At 42.9% G+C, this 21,279-nt stretch overlaps 1 protein-coding gene across 1 annotated transcript in view; it reads left to right on the forward strand.

Moving 5' to 3' along the window:
* Positions 1-419: 419 nt before the first annotated feature.
* KLF12 (KLF transcription factor 12) overlaps positions 420-21,279 on the forward strand; it is a 675,261-nt gene continuing 654,401 nt past the window's right edge. The window contains exons 1-2 of the mRNA XM_080660594.1: positions 420-462; positions 4,263-4,346. The gene's annotated coding sequence lies outside the window, so the exon portion shown is untranslated. The remainder of the gene's footprint in view (positions 463-4,262; positions 4,347-21,279) is intronic.

Genomic DNA, 21,279 nt, shown 5'->3' on the forward strand with positions numbered 1-21,279 from the left:
GAAATAGATTTACTGATTCAAATATAGTTTAAAGATAAGAAGTAACAGGGAAATAAGAGCCAGTAACAGAGCAATACTGTGTACTTCCAATTAAAAAAAAAAAAAAGCTAAATGAAAACAAACATATATCTTTTAATTTTTAAAAGGAAAAAAAAAATCTCTCAACAGGTTAGAGTTAAATATGAAAGTAGTCACTAAAGAGGAGATAAACATGCTTAAGAAATGGTTAACAATGTTTTGTAAGTACAGCAATGGCAGTACTATTGTAGGAAAAGTCTGTCTTTCAGTATTTTGGCAATAGCCTGATAAAGAACCAACAGGAGTTTTCACACAGTACCTTAAAAGCCTGTCTTATCCTTGGGGTTTCTGCAGCCAATGAAAGTTTGTCATGATGATGTAATGCTCCTGAGTGGTGTTTCAGCACCGAGTATGTGGTCACCGGATAGCATGCCTGAGATATAGGTAAGTTTCTGAATCAAATCTTTCTTTCCAGCCTGTTCCCCTGCTTAAAATAATTTCAGCAGGGATCATTTGTTTCTCATCTATTTCACTATCTCTGAACATTTTTTTAAATGTGGGCTAGGGTTCTTACAGAATTGTAAAGACAGCTGGTAAACAAAATGATGAAATCTTAGAGTCAATTTTTCTCTATTATTAGTATAAAGGCTTTTACTCCTCAGCAATTTATCATCACCTCAGAGGGAAAGAGCAGCAAACAGCGTTTTATTTTCTAAGGAAGCTCTAGTCATTTAACAAACAAGTTTTACTAGAAAGATAATTTCAGGGATATGGAAAGATTTCTTTTTAAGGATTACACTGAATGTAACTTAAGTGAGTCCCATTGAACTGTGAGCAGGAAATAAAGTTTCAGTGTTTATTATAAGTAAAGAATATATAGATCTTGCTCTCAGAGTTTAAACCCTGAGAAAAGAGAGAGAGAGAGAGAGAGAGAGAGAGAGAGAATTATTTTTTCAATTTTAAGTGAAAAACAATTTTAAAAGAAAAATAAAATTAAAGATTTAGTAACCTTTAGTAGCCTAATAGTTATATGAAGTTAAATGGAGAAAAGTGAACTACAAATAAATAAGCCAGTTCCAGTACAAGGATGTGCTGATGCTTCTATATGTAAGCACCATTTTTAAATTTAGAGTACTTTTAAAATGTGAACTAGGTAACCAGCACAGCCAATAGATATGCAGCTTTTTATTTTCTTTCCATTATACCCTCTATAGATGTGGAAATTTTTAAAGAACTCTTATTGATATCGGGCATACTATGTATATTCAAGCAATGTGAATTATAGAAAACAGTTACTCACATAATTTGAGATTTAAAAAAATCAAGAGTACCACTGGGGAAAAGAGAATGAGTGAGAGTGGGGGGCCACACAGAGGGGAGGAGATTAATGATGTATAACAAGAAACATTGATTAGATTATCCAGATATTAGTCATGTTTGACATTAACTCTGATACTATAGATAGATTCTGAGAAGAAAATCTAAAATAAGAGTGTGGAAAAGAATTATCTTCAGCAACAAGGAACAGAAGAAAATGTTAAGTGTTGTAGAATTTCTAACAGGAAAAATATGTGTTTTTTCTTTTTGTTTTGTAGAACTGGATGTCTGATGGGTACTGATGCATGCTTTCTTTTATTTAAAAAAACTTTTCAACTCTCTAGTCTGAAAGCTACCCTGCTTTACCCTCAGCTGAGTAACCTAGTACACATCAGTCTCTACCCATTTTCATGCACTTTACATCCCAAAGGACTCTGCCATCTCTCTACCATTCAGCCAGCCTTACGTGAAATTATCCTCCACTCTTTTGTTCCTGTTAACTAATTTTTCTCTCAAATTAATAACCAAAATCCCATATGTTTGGTATTATAAGGTAATCTGTATATAACTTTTTTAAAAATTGATTAGTCAGTAAACATTTCCAAGAAAGGCAAACAATATGGATAAGGTGGAGAACAATGAGAATGACAGGAAATGACCTAGTTTCTGATATAAAATGTATCTGCAGGCTCTGGGGCCTTGGAAAGCCTGGACCTTTATCACAGAGCCTTGGGGCAGCACGCGGTAGCTCGTTAGGCTTGGGTTCCCTATTCTCACAACACTCAGCTGGAAGAAGAAAGGGCATCCATGTGGAGTAAAGCACAACTCATTAGTCCATCAGGCGGGCCTTTGGAGAGGCCTAGAAGGAATCTATCTGCCTGGGGTTCTGCTTGATCTAGGAAACCTCTTTGATTCTCACTCTGAGATTCAGCTATGCAGAAAAATTCAGGAATTTTTTAAACCTCTGCTTCATAAGGGAGATATTGCTTAAGGAAAGGCCTTAGGACATGATCTGAGCACTGGTGGGGATCAAGTACATGCTATTGTGATTCATCCTGAGGACAGAGCAGGCTGTGGAAAAGACAATCCACAGTAGATCTCTTAGTACTCATAGATCAAAAAGTTATAGTCCAATCACAGCATCCCTGGTATAAGAAGGTTATATCTAGCCAAAAGTCAGCCTAGAGGATTTATAAGTTCATAATATCTGGTAACCCAGAAATAAGTTTGCTTGGGAAAAATCTGATCTGTTAGAGTACTCCCCTATATGTAACAAAATAGTTGTCATTCAAGTTTAAGAACAATATTTTTAAATATCTTACTTTTTATTTCAGCCCAAAATCACTTTTTTTATTAAGTTATTACTATCCCATAAGTAGAAATGTTCTAGGCTCATTTAGTTTTTTATCCTACCCATTTATTAGATAGAGAGGCATATTAGTTGTTAGAAGCAATGAAAAAAGGAGTTAGCTATGCCCCCCCAAAGTAAATATTGGGAGGTGGTGGACTCCCTAAATGCATTGAAAATGTGGATGTGGAGGCACATGTGATGCGGAAAGATAGGATTTTCGTAGTTATGCTCAATTGCAACTCCACAGTGGTGGTCCACTGGACAACTGCCACGTGACAAGCACGAGATGGGATGCTGAATACACAAAGGAGGAGAAAACACGTTTCTATTCTTAAAGAACTTTTGGGAATAGAATAGGTATTCATCAAACACAGAAAATTACAAGTGTGTAATAAAAGGAGAGTGGCCATACATCCCAGTTTGCCGAAGATGGTCCCAGTTTATTCCTCTTGTCCTGGTATGATGATCATTAGCACTTCTGTTCATTTTTAAAAGCTCCCTGGCTTGTCACTTATAAATGAGAAACCATTAAAAGTTGTAAAATGTGTGTTAAGAAAGAGGACCATTAACCTGGGCAAGAAATTGCAAGGCTCTGGCTCAAAACAGTGGTCATGGCAACATCCAATTTTCTTTCTTTTAGAAACAGCACACCCACTTCCTTTGGAAGAATTTCTCCTATCTCTTTGAGAGATGTCTCTGTGTTGGTAAATCAAGGGTCCTTCCTTTTCTCCAAGCCAAGGTGTGAGCATGTGAGCATAGAACCAATGGGACATTCTCTTAGGGAACTTTGCCCCTTGAGCTTAATGATGAGATGAGGGAAGAGGGAGAGAAGCGTGGAGATCATTCAGTCTAGCAGCAGGTCTACTGACAATCCAGACCTGCTGCTACAGAGACAGCCTCTGCTACAGAGACCCCCATAGTGGCATGGCCCCTCTTGTCTCTGAGTTCATTCTTCTGCCTTATTTTCATTCTGTGAGTTTCCTCATAGCCTCCCAATAAATATCTGTTTGATTTAAAATAGTCAAAGTTTGGTTGTTGCTACTCACAACCAGTAAACCCACACTGAAACCTTTGCTGCTGATAGGCTGTATTTACACATGGAGGGAAGAATGAAGGAAAAGTGAGGTGACACAATTACTAGCTAGCACTCTAGCACTTTTCTTTTTTACTCCGTTTCTTAACCATTATTTTTGCAAGTGAACTGCCTACCATCATCTCCCTCTATCACTTTAACATAGTTTGTAAAAATGATTGCTCCAATCATCATGTAGCATATATACATAGAAATGGGGCTTGCTTTGGGAAAGGTAACCGTTAGTATTAACTTTGAAGGTCCTTGCTTCTGCTGCTAAGAGTTCAATTGACCAGGATGTCTGTTTCCTTACCTCTTGTGATGGGTCCAGTACTACACAGGGGATGCAAAAAGAAAAGGCTAAGATTTAATTTAAAACAAACAAAACAAAACAAATTCACAGACAATCCTTTTCCTGGAGGTTATTTGTCATGGAAAGAAATGTATGTGGGTGACCAGAAGGGAGTTTTTATTTTGGCATTGTTCTCCTTTAAACCATTCAAGGCATGGAGTGACGCCTCTGCAGCTACTACACAGCTGGAGGGTGCTGAGCAGTGATCCAACCCGGGCAGCACACACTGTCTTCAGGTAGGGGAACAAATGAAAATGGGGGAGGGCAAGCCTGCATACTGCGATTGGCTGGATTTTGATGCAGCATACACCCTCTCGTCCTGAAATATGGAATGCAGGAAGTCTCCACAGATGCACTCTGCTGCAGTTCTTGATAGGCAGGAGCAAATTTAAATTGGGATTTGTAAAAACAAATGACATCATTCCTGCATATGCTGAAAAGCTGCAGCCCCAATGGAACATTTTCCCTTTTTCCCCTTTGCTCTTTATGTGTCTGACTGCAGGGCTTTCTGCTGCATATTTAACTGGCTAAATTTTTCAGGGAATAACCTTTCATCACTTGCTTCTAAAAATAATAAAATCCAAGAAGAAAATATAGAAGCATGTAAAAGTTCATTTAAACTCATGTTTAATCTCCATGTGGCTGTTATCTAGAGACATGACAGCACATGGGAAGAATTCTAGTGATTTGAAGGAAAGAATAACAAAATTCTGTATTGGGGGTTGTCATCATGGAAATTATGGCACTGATTTATTTTGGGTGGCCTTCATTGTACAGTGCACAGTGTTGGTGATGGGAGAAAAGGTTTTCCATTTAGGGATTTTTCTAGGTTTGCATCCTTAACTGCAAAAGTAATTGGGGATCTGCTATAGCTAAGAAAGTCAGCTAAGGACTATATTGAAATACTGTTTTAGATGTACTGTTTCTTATTGTAGAAAGCTACAAAAAATAAATGATATATAGGCCCAAAAGTTTTATGAAACACAGCAAATTTCCCTGACTTTCAAAATAGTGTTTAAGAAGCTAGACCCCCTAGAAATATAATAGTGAATCTTCTTCAACATATCAACTTGTGAGGGAAATTTTCTCAGAAAAATACACTTGTCTTATAGTTACTTATAACTATAGTTAATAATACTATATTGCATATTTGAAAGTTGCTAAGAGAATAGATCTTAAAAGTTTTCATCACAAGAACAAAAAAAATGTAACTATGTGTGGTAATCATTTCACAGTACCAAAGCATGTGGTATACTTGAAACTAATAAAATACTACATGTCAAGTATATCTCAATCTAAAGATAAATAACCAAAAAATGGTTCAATCACAGTCCTTAGCCAAAGAATGTCCCACAAAGTTCCCCATTTGTCAATGTTAGTCCTGTAAGAGCAAATGAATGGATAAGAGCAGTGAGAGCCTACCTGGTTTTCTCAATGCCACCTCCAAAACCCAGTCCTGACTACTCACCTTCCTGAAACCAGTTTCCACAACTAATTCTGGAAACTACTTTTCTTTATTAAGTGGACTATTACAATTTTTCAGTTCAATTTTCTTCAATATTATTATCAGGTGGCAAACAACAAAACTGAACCTCAAATGACAAGGATGAATTTTATGTGAAAAAATCATATAAAATGGCTTGAAGTGAGGTGTGGGCATGGCACCATACACCCCTAAAACTTGCAGTGGTTGCCTTAGGAATCAGAGGCAAGGAGATGTTTGCCTTTCTCTGAAATGAAACCAGCCCAAGGAGAATCTAAAAGAGAAATGAAGAAACAAGTCTAATGTCCATCCTGCCCTCCCCCTTGAACATTAATTTATATCTTTGTTGTTGTTGTTTTATTCTTGGTTCTCCATAGTCTCTGTGACCTTTAAACCTTAGAGGTCATCTTTGAGAACCCCATTCTTGTTCACAATATTATGAATTAAATGATGGCTACTATTTCGACACAAAAAATAGTTGTATGCCAGCAATCAAGAACAATCTCTAAAATAAATAGAGATGCATTTACTAGTCAGGAAACGCAATAGATTCTTTGATTAAATAAGCATTTCTTTAGAATCAAGGATGATATATTTTCTTTTCAGTGCCCACCTCTTCAAAATTTCCCTCTAATTCTAAGGAAAAAAAAGTTGCATAATGTTATTAATTCAGCTATCTAAAAATTTTTCTATTTTAGCTCTTCTTATGAAACTAAAGGTGGTTTTCTCTTTCTAGCATCTTTTTTTCTATTAGGGATACTGTTTACAAGTAGGGAGTTTGCTTCCCAGACTGGGAAAGAGAAAAATGAGAACTTTCCAGTATCTCTCAACTCTTTCTTTTGCCTCCCCTGAAACGTTGGAGTGAAGGAACAGAAACAGAAGTTAGGGTTGTAGTGGCTGCTTGAGACCTCCCTTAGTCCAAAGTTACTTGAGCCAGAAATATCCTATATAATAATCCTATATAATAAAGAGGTAATATGCAAATTGACCATCACTCCAACACACAAGATGGCTGCCCCCATGTGGATACAAGATGGCCACCACAAGATGGCCGGCAGGGGAGGGCAGTTGTGGGTGATCAGGCCAGCAGGGGAGGGTAGTTGTGGGTGATCAGGCTAGGAGGGGAGGGCAGTTGGGGGGTACAAGACCTGCAGGGGAGGGCAGTTTGGGGGGACCCAGGCCTGCAGGGGAGGGCAGTTAGGGGTGACCAGGCCTACAGGGGAGGGCAGTTGGGGGGGACCAGGCCTGCAGGGGAGGGCAGTTGCAGGCGACCAGGACAGCAGTGGAGGGCAGTTGGGGGGGACCAGGCCAACAGGGGAGGGCAGTTAGGGGTGACCAGGCCTGCAGGGAAGGGCAGTTGGGGGCAATTGGGCCTGCAGGGGAGGGCAGTTAGGAGTGACCAGGCCAGCAGGGGAGGGCAGTTGGGGACAATCGGGCCAGCAGGGGAGCAGTTAGGCATCAATCAGGCTGGCAGGGAAGTGGTTAGGGGGTGATCAGGCTGGCAGGCAGAAGTGGTTAGGGGCAATCAGGCAGGCAGGCAGACGAGCGATTGGGAGCCAGCAGTCCTGGACTGTGAGAGGGATGTCCCAGATTGGAGAGGGTGCAGGCTGGGCTGAGGGACACACACCCCTCCGTGCATGAATTTTGTGCACCGGGCCTCAGTATTTTATAAAGAAGAAGTAGAAAATAGGAACATTATTTGACAATTTATAAGTTCTACTCCCTTTGCTTTGAATTCTCTCACTGGCATGCACATGCTGAAAGTTTTACACCAAAACTGTCTATGGGATTTTCTTTCAAAATATGTCTGACTAGCACTTAAAAATGAGAGTTTACCAAAAAAAATTAGGGAAAATATTTGGAGGTTAAGGCATCTAAAATCAATTTGCTCTTGCTGAAAATTGCTGTGTAACCGAAGACAAGTTAATGTTATTTAGAAGATAAGATTGAAATTCTACCATTAATTAAAATTTCCCAAAATTTGGTAGAAAAGAACCCCATAATACTAACATAATTGTATATATCCACTCCAACTTATGAGGCAAAGAAATAAAAAGGTATTGTGAAAGGCATATATGGGGTGCAAGGACAGAAAATCCCAGCAAAGCATGGGTTGAATCACATTACTTAGAACTTTCAAATGGCATCTCTTCTCTTTCAGAGAAAGCCCAATTCCCTTGCAAAGGATTTCCTTGTACACTCTGATCCTCCTTCCTGTATAAGCTCAACTTCTTCCCTTTTGTTCTCATTCATTCTGTTCCAGCCACATTAAATTTCTTGCTGTTTATTGGACAATCCAAACACATGTCAGCCTACAGGCCTTTGCATAAACTAATTCCTGTGCCTACAATAGTGTTCCTCCAGATGGCCACATGCTAGCTCCTGCATTTCTTTCAGATTTCTGCTTCAAATGCCAACTTTTCAGTGGGGCTTTCCTTGATGACATTATGTGAAATAGCAGCCTCCACTATCAGTCAACAGTACGTGTGATTTCCAGTGTCCTTGATTTCCTATAGCCCTCTTTACTTTTTCTAGAGCATATGTAAACATCCGATATTCAGTATATTTATTGATGGTTTGTTGTCTGTCTTCCCCCACTGGAAGGCAAGCTCCCTTAGAGCACTGACTTGATTTGTCCCCCAGTGTCTACAACAATGCCAGGAACACAGTGGGGGCTCAGAAAATGTTTGTTGAAGAAATGAATGGAGAATGAATGAACTTCCTTTTTTTTTTTTGAACTTCCAATTTTTAAACTCTAAGATAGTTCCATATTTCTAAGACCTCTATTTTTTTGTCTTCACAGAAAAATCATACTTATCTTTGTTCCTAATCTTAACTCAGTGAAACTATAAATTGATATAAAATAAACACAGAGGTCTTTTTTTATATTTAAAATTATATATTGATATTAGTGACATTTTTTCAAATGAAATCCTCTTTTGTTCCTTCATTTTTATATATAATGCCTTCTTTCTTCTTTCCTTACTTAAAGAGTAGTGCTCACTGGTTTGTCCAGTAAGTTCTCACACAATAATTTTCTTGATTGGTTTTGATCTGTGTTTCATTTGGCTCCAGCACAAAAAGTTCTCCTCCATCTTCTCCTCATTCTCAATGTTTTCCTCATTACCATCGATATCGCTAGAGCCCTTGAAACTTTCTAATTTTCTGTTTTCTGTCTGGCATGGTCCTATCCTCACCCACATATTACCTTCCCTTTCCCTGCTGGGTCTCTGCTTTTGAGTTTACTCCGACTATAACATTTGAACAAATACAGTAGATTGAAAGTTGTCATGGAATTGAATTCTCATGAAGCTGTTCAAGCAAAGTTGTCCCTGATTTTGATAAGTCATGTAAAAGATTAGCTTCAAAACAAGCTAACATGTTTCTTTCCTTAATAGTAATAAGTTGAGAAACATAAATATGTTAAATCCAGAGCTAAAGGTTAACCTATTTTTCCTCTGTTTCTGCACTTTTATGTGTTTGTGTTGTGTGTTTTTTTAACTCAAGCATAAAATTCTTTATAGAGCTCTAAACTTTAAAAGAATTTAGGGCATTATACTTGTTCACCTCTATAACTTCACAAACAACCACATGCTGATAAAATCATTTTTCCTACTGCTAACTCCCACATGGTTCTAAAATCTGCATATAAACACTGCTGTCCAGCAGAACTTTCTGCAATGATGGGAATGTCCTATACCTACACAGTTCAATACAGTAACCACTGGCTACACGAGGTTATTGAGCATTTGAAAATTGACTAGTGCAACTGAGAAACTGAGTTTTTAATTCAAGAAGAACATCTTTAATGAAGATAAATTTTCCCTACCAAACATGGAAAGAGTGAATAACACACACTCAATGTTACGATCTACATTTACATCTACCAATAAACCCCATATCAATTTCTTCTCTTGGTTACTTGCTTTATTACTCCCCATGTTTTTCAGGCAAATTTCTTAGAAAACTAAAAATGCAAAATTTCTTTGACAGTCAAGTCTCAGGTCTCTGTAACGAGAGAGTACATTTATCAATAATATAAGGAATCCAGGATTCACATTAACTTTGGGTTTAGAACAGCCTTGGGCAAACTATGGCCCACGGGCTGGATCCGGCTGTTCTATCCAGTTCTCTTGCTCTCCCCTCCGCTCCTTTACTTTGAATTTATATTAGTTCACACAAACACTCGATCCATGCTTTTGTTCCGGCCCTCCGGTCCAGTTTAAGAACCCATTGTGGCCCTCGAGTCAAAAAGTTTGCCCACCCCTGGTTTAGAATCTTATACACTGATTGTGCTACTGCAAAGGTTGAATATACTTAATTTCATTCCTCTTGACCACACTGTACTGGTTGTTATAGGCCATAATTTCCACATGGCAAGAATCAGAACTAAAAAGTGACATTGGGACCTTGATAACCAGATTTCTGAAATACCACAAATGTATTAATTACATAAAATTTAAAACCTCCCATTTTGTCAATGAATTATTATTACCTGTGATATTTTAACATTAGTTGAAAGTTAACAGTGTTTTTAGCAATACTGTGGAGAAAATATAAAATTTCAAGCTTTTCCAAATGAATTCACTAACTTAAAATACGTTTATGAAACTGTATAGAATACATTTGATTCTTAACTTTTCAATATTTATAATTATAGAACTCCCTCTATGATGTATCATATCAAAATTTTATATATATTTGCTTCTTTGTGTTTTATGTAGGACTCCTTTTTTAAAGCATGTTTTTATTGTTTGTTTGTTTTTTAGAGAAAGAGGAAGGGAGAGGGATAGAGTGATAGAAATATCCATGAGAGAGAAACATCATTGATCAGCTGCCTCCCACATGCCCCTCACTGGGGACTGAGCCAGAAACCCAGGCATGTGCCCTGACTGGGAATCAAACCAGTGATCTCTTGGTTCATGGGTCGATGCTCAACCACTGAGCCACACCAGCCAGGCTGTAGGACTCCTTAAAAAAAAAATATATATATATATATATATATATATATATTTATATTTAATATATATATTTTATATTTAATATATTTTTTATATTTAATATATATATATTTTTTATATTTAATATATATATTTCAGAGAGGAAGGGAGAGTGAGAGAGATAGGAACATCAATGATGAGAGAGAATTATTGATCAGCTGCCTCCTGCATACCCCACACCGGGCATTAAGCCCATAACCCGGGCATGTGCCCTGACCAAGAATCAAACTGTGACCTCCTGGTTCATAGGTTGATGCTCAACCACCAAGTCATGCCAGCCGGGCCTTTTTTATTATTCTCTAAACATCAAGTCTGTATAGATTTGATTCAATGGCACCACACCGGTGAGTAGAATATTAGCTCACAGCCAGACAAAATATGTTGAAAGCCTAGTGGGGGAAAAAACACTTGTCCACAGTTCCACAGTGCCTATTCTACAGATTAATGTTTTTTAAATACTTCCTGAACAAAATAAATTGAAAAGACAACTATACTACCCCAGAAGAGTTAGAATATACATTGCCATATTAAAGATTCTGAGAAGTTTGGTAGCAAAGAAATCTGTTAACTTTTTAAAAACTCCATATTTCTCTGTGAATTTGGCTTTAGAATATTTTATTTTCTCATCTGACATCACTTAATAGTCCATGGAATTAATGTTACAGGGAATACACGTACAGAAATGCCATCCGACACTAAGGTATTCCTAGGTATAAATTTCCTGTTTCTAAATATTCTGGCATATTCTAGATACCTTCAAATGATTCAGAAACCTTATAGATTCTACAGATACTAGATCTGAGGTTTCCAAGAGGTCAATAAGACCAGTGAACAAATGAATGAGTGAATGAGTGAATTAGTGAAAATAACTTCCACTGTGTAGTCCTAGAGTCCCCACTGAAAACTTTTCTCACAATTTGTAGTTGCTTTGCCAAGAGGCTTCAAACGTATTTGGGATCACAATTGCTCATCAAGCTACCAATTTGACATTAATTGCAGATGTAATTAGCTATATGATTATTCTCTAAAAGGCTCTTGTACACAAGATTTCCCCTCCTGAAAATAACTGGAGGGTCTGCTACAACTAGCAGTTCTCAGACCCAGATAACACATGGAAGATTTCAAGGTTGGCCTTAGATGTAGTGTGATCACCCTGAGACGATAGGAATGAGCTCTCCTATGTGAGTTAGTGATGTCTGTGTAAGGACTGCCTATGAAACTACTGTGTGGTGAAAAGGAAAACTATCTTTGAAAGTCAAAAGGTATCATTAAAATAGTTTTCTCTCAGGAGCAAGACTGCTTAAGGCTTCTTCAAAACAATTAATAAGTAAAAAAATAAAAAAAGCGGGGGGGGGGGAGGGGGAGACCAAGATAGAAGCATAGGCAAATGCCTATATTCGCTGCCTCCCACAACCACATCAAAATTATAACTAAAATACAGAACAACCATAAAATACAGAACCACTGGAAAGCTGGCTGAATGAAAGCCCTACAACTAGAGAAGTAAAGAAAGCACATAGAGACTAGTAGGAGACACGGTGGCGCTGAACAGGCTGGTCTGGTACCAACATGTGCCACTTTTTTAATTGGGAGGGAGATCGTCTCTGCAGAGGCTTCCCAAAGAATCAATGGGTCCCAGCCCCACAGCAGACCTCGCAGCCCAAGGTCCCAGAGCTGGGAAAAGAAGTCCCTATAACTAGGGATGTTAAAAACCAGTGTGGATTGGGGCTCAGTGACACAGAAGCTGCTGGAGACCAGCTGGTCCTCTTAAAAGGCCTGCACACAAACTGAACTTACAAGGTCCTGCACCCTCTGAGTTCCAGAGCCAAGGTGAGGCTCTGGGGGACACAGACACATATGAGGAGGAACTGGATTATCTGGCATCTGGGCAGGAACTTGGGGGAAGCTTTCTCCCAGAAAAAGGTGCTCGTAGGGATAATTGTTCCTATGCTGGGACCTACCTGGTTGCAGGGCTGACTGGATACCCGACCCCATCCAATTTGCAGCTCCACCCAACCTATGTGCAGCGGGTTTTGCATATGAATGGCCTGTCCTTGCTCAGGCTAAAATCTCTCAAACAAGCTGCAGCTGGGTAAGGGAGACCCAAACCTATCAATAAAAGGCCCAAGACCCGGCACCAGCACCAACCACCCTTGCTTCATAGCTGGGCCTCATCTGGTCACTTCCAAACCTGATACAAAAAGGAGGAATCTGAATATCTCTCTGTAGCTTCTACTGGGTGGCCCCAGGCAGTGGATGACCTTAATCCTCCCAGGAGACCCAAGAGCCAGACCATACCAGATTACAACTCTTCACATCCATAAGTGAATCACTCAAGGAGCAGATTCAATGAGCCCCAAAGCCCCACTGAAGCAGTCCTGCCCCATAAGGGTGTCTCCTGCATAGGAGCTCTCCCACTGTAATTGCAGCTGGTTCTCACAGCCAATTAGCCTAGAGGTCAATACCTACCAGTGACAACCATCCAACATCAATCAAGTCTCAACTACAACAAGATTGTACACACAGCCTACAAAGGGATACACCAAGAGTGTCCACCTCAGGTGACTGCGGAGGCTGAGCCACTGAGCCCTATGGGACACCTACTACAAAAGGCCACTCTATCAACTCAAGGAGACTTAGCAGCTACCCAATACATAGAAACAAACACAGGGAAGCAGCCAAAATGCGGAGACCAAGAAACATGTCACAAGTGAAAGAAGTGGAAGAAGCAAACTACTGGATATAGAGTTCAAAATCACAGTTATAAGAATCTTCTGGAAACCTCCAAGGGACCTAGTGAGACTTTCAAGGATCTTAGTAAGAATGAAAAAAAAATAAAAAAGGACCAGTCAGAAATTAAGCATACACTGACTGAAATAAAGAATAATATACAGGGATTCAACAATAGACTAGAGGATCCCGAGAATCAAATCAGTAATTTGAAATATGAGGAAGCAAAAACACCCAACCAGAAGAGCAAAAAGAATCCAAAAATATGAAGATAGTGTAAGGAGCCTCTGGAACAACTTCAAGCGTACCAACATCCAAATTATGGGGGTGCCAGAAGAAGAGAGAGAGCAAGATATTGAAACCCCATTTGAAGAAATAATGACAGAAAACTTTCCCTACCTGGTGAAAAAATATATACTTACAAGTCCTGGAAGCACAGAAAGTCCCAAACAAGAGGAACCCAAAGAGGACCACACCAAGACACATCATAATTAAAATGCCAAGGGCTAAAGATAAAGAGATAACCTTAAAAGCAGCAAGAGAAAATCAGTTAGTTACCTACAAGGGAGTACCCATACTACTGTCAGCTGATTTCTCAACAGAAACTATGCATGCCAGAAAGGAGTGGCAAGAAATATTCAAAGTGATAAATAGCCAGGACCTACAACCAAGATTACTCTACCCAGCAAAGCTATCATTTAGAATTGAAGGTCAGATAAAGAACTTTACAGACAAGAAAAAGCTAAAGGAGTTCATCACCACCAAACTAGTATTGTATGAAACTAGAGGCCTGGTGCACAAAATTTGTGCACTGGGGGGGGGCAGGAGGATCCCTAAGCCTGGCCTGCACCCTCTCACAGTCCGGGAGCCCTCAGGGGATGGTAGGCAGTTGGACATCCTTAGCGCTGCCATTGAGGCGGGAGAGGATCCAGCCACTGCCACTGCACTCGCCAGCCGCAAGCCCAGCTCAGGGCTTCTGGCTGAGCGGCACTCCCCCTGTGGGAGCACACTGACCACCAGGGGGCATTTCCTGCATTGAACATATGCCTCCTGGTGGTCAGTACGTGTCATAGCAACCAGTTGTTCTGCTGTTCTGTCAATTTGCATATTAGCCTTTTATTATATAGGATGTTAGAGAGTATTCTTTAAGAAGAGGAAGAAGAAAAAGAAAAAATATGAACAACAAAATGGCAACAAATACATACCTACCAACAATTGAATCTAAAAATAAAAAATAAAAACAATTAAGAAATCTAATGAACTGAATAAACTGGCGAATAAAATAGAATCAGAGGCATGGAAATAGAACATAGTGACAATTCTCAGAGGGAAGGGGAGATGGGGGAACAGGAAGAGATTAAACAATGATCTTATATGCAAAAAAAAAAAAAAAAGGTTTCCAGATTTTATAATTGTATAGTTCTGTCTTTTACCTACCTAATAACTACTATCCTCAGACCACTTACATATGTGATTCTCTCAGAGAATACCTTTATCTGCTCTACAAATTCTTTTTTAGTAAAGATTTCTATCCATGCTTTTAACCTATATTTAAGTTGAAACCAGGCTATTGCGTAAGATTGCATGAGATAGTACTATAAAAGATAAGCTTTAGAGTTAGGCACATGTTCAAATCCCCACTCTAACAATTATAAACTGTATAAGTATGGGAGGCTATTTAACTATTCTAAATGTCAATTTCTCTATCTGTAAAATGGGTATTATAGCACTTACAACAAATAGTGCAGGGAATTCAATGTGATAGTGTATGTAAAGCATTTAAAACAGGGCTTAAAAATAGTAAAATATGCTAGAAAATGAGCATTATTACCCTAGGCTATTGCTTTCATCTAGGAAAAGTTTCAGAATTGGTTTTCTCTACATAGAGTTTCTAGAATATAATATTAAAGCATGCATTTCTTTAAAGTACATACCATATCAATTACATTCCTTAAACAAATGCTCAATCCCTAAAGATTGAGAAATAAGAGATTGAGAAATTGAGTAACCTGGCCACTAAAAGGTTATAATCAAGTTGGGCTACAGCCACAGTGAAAAGCATAACAACACATTAAGCAAGGGTATTACCAGAGATGTGTGATCACAGTGCTGTGGGAAGACAAGAAGGGAGTCACAAATTCTGCCCTAGTAAGCAGGCTCTGGCTTCCTAGGAAAGAAAGAAGAGGATCTATGCCCTGAAGTACCACGGGGATTTGTTGGGTGGAAGACAATGGGAAGTCTTTCAGCAGATGTATTGGGAAATAGATGTTCAGTGGGGCTAGAGAATGCGTATGTGTGGCTTGGAGGAATAAGCAGAGGAATGAAGTTTCAAGAGTGCCCATAAACAAAGTTGGAGAAGTCAAAATTGATCAGACTGGAAAGAAGAGAGACAACAAAGTGATTAAGTTACTGAACATTTACTATGGCTGGCATTGTACCAGATGCTTTACCTATGCCTTTGCATCTAAATCATGTGACAACACTACGAGATAAGCAGTATTATCTCTGTTGTGCAGATGAGCAAAGTATGACTCTCAGAAGTTAAGCAAGGTGCCCAAAGTTACATAAAAAAAGAAATTGAAGAAACTTGGATGCTAGCCCAGTTTTGTCAGATGACAGAGCCCATGCCAACCTCTATTTTAAGCAAGGAGAACCAGCAAGGGTCTTTAAAGAAGTGACCTCATCAAAAAAATGTGTTTGAAAGGGAAGTGTGGTAACAGAATGTAAGCTGGTGGGTTGGAGGGAGATAATGCTGGGGACTGGGAGATAAGTTAGAGGTTATTACAGCTTTGTGGGATAAAGATGAGGGAGGCCTCAGTGAGCCAACTCCTGTGCAAATGGAGAAGAGGGAAACATTTCTTAAAGAGACTCAAGGAAGCTTGGTTACCAATTGGATGTGAACATACCTCAGAATAAAATCTCTGAGCCCAGATAGGATAAAATGTGTGTCAGGAACAATAGAGAACTACTTCATTAAAAATCTTTATGTTTATTTGGAAGAGCAGAACCAAACATGTGGCATCATGCCACTTAAAGTGTGGCCCAATACCCAGCTGCCATGGTTCAGTGGTTGAGCGTTGACCTATAAAGCAGGAGGTCATGGTTCCATTCCCAGTCAGGGCACATGCCTGGGTTGCAGGCTCAATCCCCAGTGTAGGGCATGCAGGAGGCAGCAATCAATGATTCTATCCAATCATTTATATTTCTCTCTCTCTCTCTCTCTCTCTCTCTCTCTCTCTCTCTCTCTTCCTCTCTGAAATCAATATATATATACACACACACACACACAATAGAGGCCCAGTGCACGAAATTCGTGCACGGGGGAGGGGGTGTCCCTCAGCCCAGCCTGCACCCTCTCCAATCTGGGACCCCTCAAGGGATGTCCGACTGCCTGTTTAGGACAGATCCCACCAGGATCGGGCCTAAACGGGCAGTCGGACATGCCTCTCACAATCCAGGACTGCTGGCTCCCAACTGCTTGCCTGCCTGCCTTCCTGATTGCCCCTAACCGCTTCTGCCTGCCAGCCTGATCACACCCTAACCACTCCCCTGCCATCTTGTTTGCCCCTAACTGCCCTCCCCTGCAGGCCACGTTCCCCCCCAACTGCTCTCCCCTACAGGCCTGGGTCCCTCCCAACTGCCTTTCCCTGCAGGCCTGGTCGCCCCAACTGCCCTCCCCTGCTGGCTAGGTCACCCCTAACTGCCCTCCCCTGCAGGCCACATTCCCCCCAACTGCTCTCCCCTACAGGCCTGGGTCCCTCCCAACTGCCCTCCCTTGCAGGCCTGGTCCCTCCCAACTGCCCTCCCCTGCTGGCCTGATCCCCCACAACTTCCCTCCCTTGCTGGCCATCTTGTGGTGGCCATCTTGTGTCCACATGGGGGCAGCCATCTTGTGTGTTGGAGTGATGGTCAATCTGCATATTACTCTTTTATTAGATAGGAAAGAGGCCTGGTGCATGGGTGGGGGCCAGCTGGTTTGCCCTGAAGGGTGTCCGGGATCAGGGTGGGGGTTCCCTTGGGGTGTGAGGCAGCCTGGGCGAGGGGCCTGTGGTGGTTTGCAGGCCGGCCACGACTCCTGGCGACCCAAGCGGAGGCCCTGGGATCTGGGGTTTATTTATCTTCTGCAATTGAAACTTTGTAGCCTGGAGCAGAGCCAAGCCTTCTGCTTGCTCCATGGCAGCAGCCATTTCTCTTGGGATTTATGTATCTTCTATAATTGAAACTTTGTAGCCTTAAGCGGAGGCCTGGGCCAACCAGGGTGTGTGGAAAGCTTGGCTTCCTCCATCGCCGGGGGCAACCCTAGCCTCCTGCTCTTTCCAGCTCTGTGGCTGCCGCCATTTCTGTTTGGATTTATGTATCTTCTTTCATTGAAACTTTGTAGTCTTGAGTGGAGGCCTAGGCCGGCAAGAGCAGGCGGAAAGCTTGGCTTCCTCCATCGCCGGGGAAACCCAAGCCTCCCTCCTGCTCTCTGTGGCCGTAGCCATCTTGGTTGGGTTTATTTGCATATTTGCTCCTGATTGGCTGGTGGGCAGGGCTGGTGGGTGTGGCTTGTGGGTGTAGCGGAGTGATGGTTAATTTGCATATTACTCTTTTATTATATAGGATACACACACACACACACTAGAGGCCTGGTGCACAAATTCGTGCATGGATGGGGTCTGGCTGACCCACCCTGATGGAGGCCAATCAGGGCCAGGACGGCCAGGGAGAAGAGCCGCAGTCTTTGCGGGGGGGGCCAATCTGGGTCCCCATCAGGCCAGTTGGCTGCCATAGTGCACGACATAGCAACGGGTCATTCCGGTCATTACGGTTGTTCTGGTCATTCCACCATTCCAGTTGCTTGGCTTTTATGTATCTACCAGAGGCCCAGTGCATGAATTCGTGCATGGGTGGAATCCGGCTGGCCCGGCCCCAATTGAGGCAGATTGGGGCTGGGCCTGTCGGGAGGAGGATATGGCGGGAGGTTGGCCAGCCGGTCTGCCCTGATCAGGTCACAATCAGGGCCAGGCCAGCTGGGGGAAGGGGCCGTGGGCAATTTGCTGGAGGGCCCTGCCCCTGATTAAGGTTTGGGGGCCACTTGGGGGTGGGGTCGGCCATGGGGAGGGGCTGTGGGTAGTGGGCTGGCTGGCCCTGCCCACAAATGGGGTAAGGGGTGCCAATCAGGGTGCCAGCGGCCTGGGGGAGGGGCCATGGGTGGTTGGTAGGCTGGCCCTGTCCCCTATTGGGGTAAGGGGGGGCGATCAGGGGCGGGGCTGGCCAGGGGGAAGGGCTGTGGGCCAATCAGGGTGGTAGGGGCCCATCAGGGGCATGGCCAGCAAGTGGGAGGGTCTGCAGGAGGGTGGCTGGCCAGCCCCGCCCCCTATTAGGGTGGGGGTGCGATCAGGGGTGGGGCAGCCAAGGGGAGGGGCTGCAGGAGGTGGACCACCCAGCCCTGCCCCCTATTGGGATGGGGAGGTGCGATCAGGGGCAGGCCTGCTGGGGGAAGGGGCTGCGGGCCTATCATGGTGGGGCGGGCTGATTGGGGACAGAGCTGGCCCGAGGGAAAGAGGGGGCGTTTGGCCATAGGCCTGTTCTTGATCGGGGTGGGAGAGTCCCATCAGGGGCAGGCAAGCAGGGGGGCGGGGCTGCGAGGTTGACCAGCCGGCCCCACCCCCTGATTGGGCCAGTTCCCTGGCCACAGTGGGTGTCATAGTGACTGGTTGTTATGGTCGTCATGGCCATTATGGTTGCTGGCTTTTTCTATACATAGATAATAATTAAAGCATAATATGCTAATTAGACCAGACATCCTTCTGGACTATCTTCTGGATGAAGCCAAGGCTGCAAGGGAAGCCTGGGTCCCGGGTGCCTGCCAGCTGCTGGAGGGAAACCCAGGTCGTGGGTGCCAGAGGGAAGCCGGTGCTGGCAGCTGGGGGAAGGAAGGCCTACTCTTGCATGAAATTCGTGCATCAGGCCTCTAGTATCCTATCTAATAAAAGAGTAATATGCAAAGTAACCATCACTCTGCTACACCCACCAGCCACGCCCACCAGCCAATCAGGAGCGATTATGCAAATAAACCCCACCAAGATGGCTACAGCCACAGAGAGCAGGAGGGAGGCTTGGGTTTCCCCAGCAATGGAGGAAGCCAAGCTTTCCACCTGTCCTTGCCGGCCTAGGCCTCCACTCAAGGCTACAAAGTTTCAATGATAAAAGATACATAAATCCAAACAGAAATGGCAGCAGCCACGGAGCTGGAAAGAGCAGGAGGCTAGGGTTGCTCCTGGCGATGGAGGAAGCCAAGCTTTCCGCACACCCTGGCTGGCCCAGGCCTCCGCTTAAGGCTACAAAGTTTCAATTATTGAAGATACATAAATCCCAACAGAAATGGCTGCCACCCGGAGCAAGCAGAAGGCTTGGCTCCGTTCCAGGCTACAAAGTTTCAATTGTAGAAGATAAATAAACCCCAGATCCCAGGGCCTCCGCTTGGGTTGCCAGGGGGCGTGGCCAGCCTGCAAACCACCACAGGCCCCTTGCCCAGGCCGCCCCATGCCCCAAGGGAACCCCCACCCTGATCCGGGACACCCTTCAGGGCAAACCAGCTGGCCCCCTCCCGTGCACTAGGCCTCTATCCTATCTAATAAAAGAGTAATATGCAGATTGACCATCACTCCAACACACAAGATGGCTGCCCCCATTGGTCAAAGATCCTGCCCCCATGTGGACACAAGATGGCCAGCAGGGGAGGGCAGTTGGGAGTAACCAGGCCTGCAAGGGAAGGCAGTTATGAACAATCAGGCCAGCAGGGGAGGGCAGTTGGGAGGGACCAGGCCTGCAAGAAAGGGCAGTTGGGGGTGATCAAGTCTGCAGGGGAGGGCAGTTAGGGGTGACCAAGACGGCAGAGGAGGGAAGTTGGGGGCAACCAGACCTGCAGGGAAAGGCAGTTGGGAGGGACCCAGCCCTGCAGGGGAGGGCAGTTAGGGGTGACCAGGCCTGCAGGGGAGGGCAGTTAGGGGCAAACAGGCTGGCAGGGGAGCAGTTAGGCATCAATCAGGCTGGCAGTAGAGTGGTTAGGGGGTGATCAGGCTGGCAGGCAGAAGCAGTTAGAGGCAATCAGGAAGGCAAGCAGGCGAGCAGTTGGGAGCCAGCTGTCCTGGATAGTGAGAGGAATGTCCGACTGCCTGTTTAGGCCTGATTTCACTGGGATCAGGCCTAAACGGGCAGTCGGACATCCCTTGAGGGGTCCCAGATTGAAGAGGGTGCAGGCTGAGCTGAGGGACACCCCCCGCCCAGTGCACAAATTCTGTGCACCGGGCCTCTAGTAGATACATATTTTTTAAAGTGTGTTCCAAGACCAACAACACATCATTTGACCTAAAAGTTTGTTGGAAATGCCAAATTTCATACCCCACTCAGAACATTATGAAATAATCTGCATTTTAACAATTTCTCCAGATTTTTAAAAAGGCATTAATCTAGGAAAACTAATATAGAGAGGAATAGAGGAGTAAAATGTCAGAGAGGCAATTTTCTTTTAAGATTAGGAAACAGCCTAAGTGCCCATCAGCAGATGAGTGGTTTAATAAACTGTGGTACATCTACACAATGGAATACTATGCTGCTGTAATAAGAAAGGAACTCCTACCACTTACAACAGCATAGATGGACCTGGAGAGCATTATGCTAAGCGAAATAAGTCAGTCAGAGAAATATAAATATCACATGATCTCACTCATTTATGGAATATAATGAACAACATAAACTGATGAACAAAAACAGATCCAGAGACACAGAAGCATCAATCACACTGTCAAACCTCAGAGGGAAGGTAGTGGAGGGTGGGGGTGAGGGGGAGAGATCAATCAAAGGACTTGTATGCATGTATATAAGCCTAACCAATGGACACAGAAACAGGGGAGTAAAGGTATGAGCAGGGGGGTGGGGATCAGGGGGGGATAAAGACACATATGTAATACC

This window comes from Plecotus auritus (genome assembly GCF_963455305.1).
Source record: "Plecotus auritus genome assembly, chromosome: 3".
In the NCBI taxonomy this organism is placed as follows: domain Eukaryota; kingdom Metazoa; phylum Chordata; class Mammalia; order Chiroptera; family Vespertilionidae; genus Plecotus; species Plecotus auritus.